Raw genomic sequence first — 7,022 nt, 5'->3', positions numbered from 1 at the left:
TATTTTCTAATTTATAGAAAGAAAAAAAGGAATACTCTGATATTTATCTTTACAAAAGGAATACTCTTTAGTCTTTAGTTTTATTTTAAGAGATCATCTGCATTTTTTTCTGTAATAAACTTAAAACATATCCACCCATTTTGTCAGATTTATTTATTCCTTAGCAATTTGTTTTAAAAGTAGAGTTTTTGTCTCAATCCTTAATAATACTATATTCATTATATTTCAGATGTTTAGGTTTCTCACGGAGAAAAAGAAACACAGGCATAAACCTCTGTACTATCCAGCTGCTAGTCCTGCAACATGATTTTAATAAAGTGTTGCTGATACTTGAACAATTTCTATGATGTCAGTAGAGTAATATCAACAAGAATGATTGTAAAGCAGCTGGTCTTATAAGTCAAGAGTTATAATATTTGATCCACTGTTCAATCCATTTCTAGATCTGATGTAGGTTATTTTCTTTTTTATTTATATATTTTTATTTATTTATTTATTTATTTATTTTGAGAGGGTGTTTCGCTCTGTCACCCAGGCTGGAGTGCAGTGGTGCGATCTTAGCTCACTGCAAGCTACACATCCTAGGTTCTTGCCATTCTCCTGCCTCAGCCTCCTGAGAAGCTAGGACAACAGGCACCCACCACCAGGTCCCGGCTATTTTTTTTTTTTTTTTTTTTGTATTTTTACCAGAGATGGAATTACACCGTGTTAGCCAGGATAGTCTTGATCTCTTGGCCTGGTGATCCACGCGCCTTAGCCTCCCAAAGTGCTATGATTACAGGAGTGAGCCACTGCACCCAGCCAATCTGATCTACATTATTTTCTAGCTCTTCTGGTATATTTCTTGGCAACTGATGCATGATTTCTTCCTTGTGGGATATTGTGGCTTCTTCATAAAGATCTTGAATAATCTCACACTGAATATTGTCTGTTAGAGTCTTCTCATTACAACCCCTTGTTTCAAGTCTTTCATACAATACATTGGTATCTGTCCTCAGCACAAAAACTATATGAAACCAGCGTTTAGAGAAGAAATCAAAACCAGGGTAATCAACTATAACTCCACCTTCTCTCATTTGGTTATCTAACTCATCAACTACTCTGTCTTCATCTAAAATGGGACAACCATACTCTTCAACATAGCCATCATACAATTGCTCTTCTCCAGATAAATCACCCACATCAATGTATTTCAATCCTGATATTCATGCAAGTTCTTTGCCTAGTGTGATTCTTCCACCCGCTGGTGTACCGGTGGGAAGGATGTTCAGAAGCAATGATGGCTTGCCGCGAGGGCTCCGAGTGCCTGTTCACATGTCCTTTGCACTACTGTTCTTGGAATTTCTAAACCAAATCCCAATGCCTCCACAACTCCCTTCACACACATTTGACTTCAGACACCACATATTTATTAAAAAATTGCATAACATAGAGGTCTCCAGAAATGTGAACACATTTCCCCAGATTCTCAAAACTAATGAAAACTAGTCAGATCATGTAGGTTCTTACAGATTCTGGGAGGACTTTGGTTTTCAGTGTGAATGCACTGGAAGATTCTGGGAGGGAGAAAAGAAGCCGTAGAAGATTGAAGAGAATAGTAAGCATGGGACAGGAACATGTTTCTCTGTGACAGCAAGAAAAATAAAATTACACTTTTCTAAAACAATTTCCATTGGAATAGGGATGACTAAACCATACTTAAACTCTGGTTTTCTCTGTGACTTTTGGACCTCTTCCATGTGTTACCTGCTCATTTATTTTCACCTTGCTTTGTATATGGCTGTTGCCTCCTCTCTTTCCACACTGCAGGAATTTTTTCTTTGCTACAGAATATCCACCAAAGTTTTTTCTTTTTTTTCCTTCCCCACAATAGTAATTGGGCTCACCAGAAAATGCCCAACTCCCAGCATCTTCCTCAGGAAAGAATTAACACTGTAGTGTATGTGTTGAAATGTTTGTCTTTTGGAGAGATTGCCTAATGAATACATTCTGTCTTTCCTGACATGGAGTGCTGAAGGACATGATGGAGTCATACAAATGACAGTTGTGTCTGATGAGAAGAAAGAAAATTGCAGCACTAGAGAAACTGTAATACCACAGAGAGTCAACTGGGGAAGAAAATAGGTAATCCATCTAAAAACAATGAAACAAATTCCCTTTAACTGAGAAATACACACAGATCCAGAGAAGACATATCTGAGAATGCATCTGTGAAGCACCCAGAATCTATAGCCTGGCTGAGTGCTGTCAATATCCCCCTTTACTAAGCCAGTATTTGTGTGTGTGTGTGTGTGTGTGTGTGTGTTTTGAGAAAGAGATTTGCTTTGTCACCCAGGCTGGAGTGCAGTGGAGTGATCTCAGCTCACTGCAACCTCCGTCTCCTCGGTTCAAGTGATTCTCTTCTCTCAGTCTCCTGAGTGGCTGGGATGAGAGGTGCACACCACAATGCCCAGCTAATTTTTTTTTGTATCTTCAGTAGAGACGGGTTTTGCTATGTTAGCCAGGCTGGTCTCAAACTCCTGGCCTCCAGTAATCTGCCCGTATGAGCCTCCCAAAATGCTGGGATTACAGGCATGAGCTACCATGCCCAACCATGCCAGGTTTTAAGTGCTACATTTGATGGATGTTGTGTAATTTTCCAGATCTTATTAAAAAATTACAAGGCATACAGAGATGGTGGAAAATACACTTCACTGGAAGAAACAGAATAAATATCCAGAAGTTGAATCTTAAGAAATGAAGATTTTTGCATATCTGATAAAGAATTAAAAATAATGAAACAGTCTCAGTGAACAAAAATAAAACAAAAATAAACAATTGATAACATTTAAAAATAATAAATGACCAAAATATGATATCAACAAAGAGATGAAACATTTTTCTAAAAACCCAACAGAAATTGTGGCATTGAAGGATCCAATAACTGGCATTTACAAATTCACTACAGAGACACAACAGCAAACAATGGAGCAAAAAAGGAATCAGGAAATTAAACATATATTATTCACAAACATTTAAGCCTGGAAACAAATTTTTGAAAAAAATGGAAAAAATAAGTGTGAAATATGAGACTTACTGGACACGATCAAGTAGACCAATATATTCAGAGAAAGAGTCTTATAAAAAGAATATAGGAAGAAAATGACATAAATCTTATTTAGGAGAAATAGAGGTCATGCTGAGACCCTTACCCATTTCAGTGATGAAATAAAACATACCAGTAACCAAGAATAATTGATCTGGAAAACACTATACTTCAAAAATTAGAAAAAAAGAAAACCTTTCTAAGTTTAAAATAAAAAATCTAAAGTTGCTTACTGCTAGAATAACCCTAGAAAAAAATACAAATGAGAGTCAATTATGTTGAAACATTAAATGATGCTGGACAGCATCATAAAACCATATGATAATATAAAGCTCTCTGTTAAATATAAGTATATACACCGATATAAAATTTGCTATTGTAATAATAATGGTGCATAAAATTCTTAAATATCTGTGAAAATAGACACAATATATAGAGATATAATTTGTAACATTAGTAAGAGAGTGGGGGAAGTAAAAATGAGTATATTTTGTATGCTGTTAACTTGAAGTTGAAGGCAAAAGCTGTTTGCCTTGGGGACCTTAGCACTGGGCAAGGGATGCGACAAAGCTGCCATTTTGTCTCCCTTAGTTCTCCCATCTCCCCCACTCTGCATAGGGATTTTTCTTGGTCTGCAGGAATAGTCAATGTGGCCAGGTTCTGTTCTGCACACACAGACAGGTGTAGGTAAGCCTGGCGTGTATAGAGGGGGTCTGGGATTCTAAGAGGAATTAAATATTCAAAAAGTGGAAAACTGAGAATTTTGGGCATGATTCTCAGGGCTTTGGGCTGGGGAAACGGTAAGTCCTTTCTTCCAGTCATGCGGTTTCTCATCAGAGTTGCTGGGGCCTTCTCCCTGCAGATGTCCCTTAAGGAGATGTTGCAGGAGATTTAGCCGGTGCTGATGGTCCATGAAGATCTGTGACACTGCACCTGCTTCTCACTGCACCTGGACAACAACATGCCAAACAACTTCCCAGGGCTGCAAAACAGTGAGGACCTGCAGGGAGCTCAGGGCTGTGTAAGAGGGAAGGCTGGTTTGGAAGTTGGGTAGACGGCCTAGAGGAGGGATCCCAAAAGAAGGGCCAGGCAGCACTTCCCCACTCTTCGGAGGTCTTTGTGTCACAGATAAGCATGTGAATGTAGGATTCGAGCCCAGGCCTCCTTCTCAGCCTGTCCCACCAACACCTTATAACTTCATATCCCACAAGTTAAAGAACAGAGTTGTGATTCTAAAAAAATCAGGCAATACAAAGCCAGGCTTGATATCAGCCCAATAAAATTCTATAAAGATAAATGATGTCTTGGGAAAAAAAAACTTAAAAAGATTCACAGTATTTGAGTGCAGAAATCTGCCCAGTGCAGCACCAACTGCTGTGGTGAGATTCACCTGGTTGTAAAGCAAAATCTCTCATGTACTCATGTTCCCTGGGTAAAAGCCACTCATGTTCCCAGGGTCTACCTGCTTGCTAAGAGCAATTGTGGAAAAGATTTGGAGCTCAGTGATGCCCATAATTGATCACAGAATCTTTTCTCTTTCCCAAAACAGCCACCATTAAAATTCTATGCAACCCATACTGGAAGATGGTCCTGAAGTTGGAGTCCCTGGGGAGTCCTCAGCACACCCCTGCATGAGGGCTGCCCAAAAAGGCAGCTCTAAATGTTCCATCTACCCAAGACACTAGTGCAAAAAAAGCAGTTAGCCTTGTCAGCTCCTCAAGGCCCATGAGTGCTTCAGAGGCATTTGGTAGAAGATTCTTTGTAAGAAAGGATCCCTGCCCACTAGCAGACAGGAGTGTGTGTTTGTGTGAGTGTGGGTGTGTGTGTTGAAATTAGAACCCCACCTTATGTGTTCATTATGGAATTTGAAAATGGAAGCCTAAATTTGAAAGTTAAAATCACCCGTGAAAGTATCTTACAAAATATTTTCTGTGCTAGATGTGATGTTTAAGGGTACAGGGCCCTGGCAACATCCTATTTCCCTCTCCCTGAAAGAGTTACACACACTATTCAAGGCCTGCTTCCACATGAACCACATCAAAGAGCAGCTTAAGGGCCTGGACCCATGTGCCACCTTCAGCAGGGCTGACTAAAGCTCCTTGTTCTTCCTGAGCATCTTCTCCAATGACTTTAGTGGTGGGGGAGACATTGGGGCCAAGATTGAAAAGAGGGGAAGGGAGCATGAAGACCAGAAGCTGAGGACCAGGTTTTCCCACCTGGAGGGGTCTGGCCTAGAGGCACTCAAACCAGGGTCAAATTTAGGTGGAGACAGCTGGTCTTGGGTGGCCCTGTGCTGACCACAGGCCTCAAGTCCCTCAAACAATAAGAAGTGAAAGAATGGCTTGGAGATGAATCTAACTGACTCCACCTGAGTACATCTTTCTAGGGACCCAGGAGGAGCCACTGTGTCTCCAGAGCCATGACTGGAAGGTGGAACTCCCAAAGGGAACAAAGAAGAGGGTCCTCAGTGAGATGAAGAGCTTAATTCTACTTGACCATTCCTGAAGCACTTTCAGTGACTGAAAGTGCCTAGCATGAGCAGCTGGAACCCACTTCCTGGAAACTGCAAGATGCAAGGGGACTTCATGTACCTCTTTGTAATTACAGACAAGGACCAGAAGGGCCCCATCACTGCATCTGCATGGGGCTTTTACTGGATCCAGTGTCTCTGCCAGCTCCCTACAGACTCCTGGGATGTCACTTTTTCTGGGTCTGTGGACAGATAACCAGGACATGTGCTCAGTGCCCACTTCCTCCTTGTAGGCCTACAGCCTATTGCTCAACCGCAAGCCCACCAGCCCTTGCTTCCTAAGCCATTCCCTACTGGAGCTGCTCAAGTACAACAGCCTGAACTTCACAAAACACTTTGTCATGCCATGAAAGAAAAGGTAAGTCTGCCTGGCTTGGTGGCTCATGCCTGTAATCCCAATACTTTGGAAGGCCAAAGTGGGTGGATTACCAGGTCAGGAGTTCAAGACCAGCCTGGCCAATACAGTGAATCTCTGTCTCTATGAAAAATGCAAAAATTAGCTGGGTGTGTTGATGCATGCCTGTAGTCCCAGTTGCTCAAGATGCTGAGGCAGAATTCTTTGGACCCGGGAGGTGAAGGTTGCAGCGAGCTCAGATCACATTGATTCACTCCAATCTGGGTGACAGAGTGAGACTTCTTCTCAAAAAATAATAAAATAAAATAAAATAAAGTAAAATAAAATAAAATAAAATAAAAGTATTGTCACTGTTTCATCTCCCCTGTCTTGTGTCAAGTTACAGATGCTTACGGGATGAAGCAGCCAGCCAAAACTCCAGAGCTTCTGCCCAAACTATCTGCCCCCACTGCTTGAGTCCCCTCTAGGGAGCTGTCCATGTGACAGGGGGCATCCCTGGGAGTGTTGGCCATTTGCTTCCATCTGACTTCAGGGCAGATTCTCAGAGCAAGAAGATCCTAGAGGAGATGGAAGTCTTAGAGAAGAAGCCTATGGCAGGGTTCTGGGCTCGGTGGGCTGTGTATCTCCCCCTCCCCTGCTTGTCACAAGGTCCAGCACCACACACTCACTGAGGTCACTGCTCCATTGCACGTGTGCAGCTGGATGGCTCCCCAGGCAGAGGCTGCCATGGACTGTGTGCACACAGAGAATGCCTACAGCTTGAGGCTGTACTATGAGGAGAACATTCCTGAACAGGGGCATGCAGACTGTTCCAGACCTCAGTGGGAACCCCCTTCCTCCTGGGTACTAGACAGAATTCCGTGCACTTTCCTGAAGGCTCCATGCTGGGTCTGTTCATTTGGAAGTTTGAGGCTGTCCATAGGCAGGTAATGAAAGAGACTTCTCCTCCATCTGGAAAAAAAATAAAAAAAAGAAGAAAGAAAGAAAAGGGAGACTTCTCAGAGCACACTGTGGGGCACAGGCTGAGCCCTTGCCTTCCTCCCTGGTCCCTC

General features: G+C 42.1%; 1 pseudogene; it reads right to left on the bottom strand.

The window, feature by feature from the left end:
- Positions 1–400: 400 nt before the first annotated feature.
- Positions 401–7,022, bottom strand: part of LOC129025744 (adenylate kinase isoenzyme 6-like) — a 29,559-nt pseudogene continuing 22,937 nt past the window's right edge.

The sequence above is a fragment of the Pongo pygmaeus genome, chromosome Y, assembly GCF_028885625.2.
Source record: "Pongo pygmaeus isolate AG05252 chromosome Y, NHGRI_mPonPyg2-v2.0_pri, whole genome shotgun sequence".
Lineage (NCBI taxonomy): Eukaryota > Metazoa > Chordata > Mammalia > Primates > Hominidae > Pongo > Pongo pygmaeus.
This window is presented reverse-complemented; position numbering and strand designations above follow the sequence as displayed.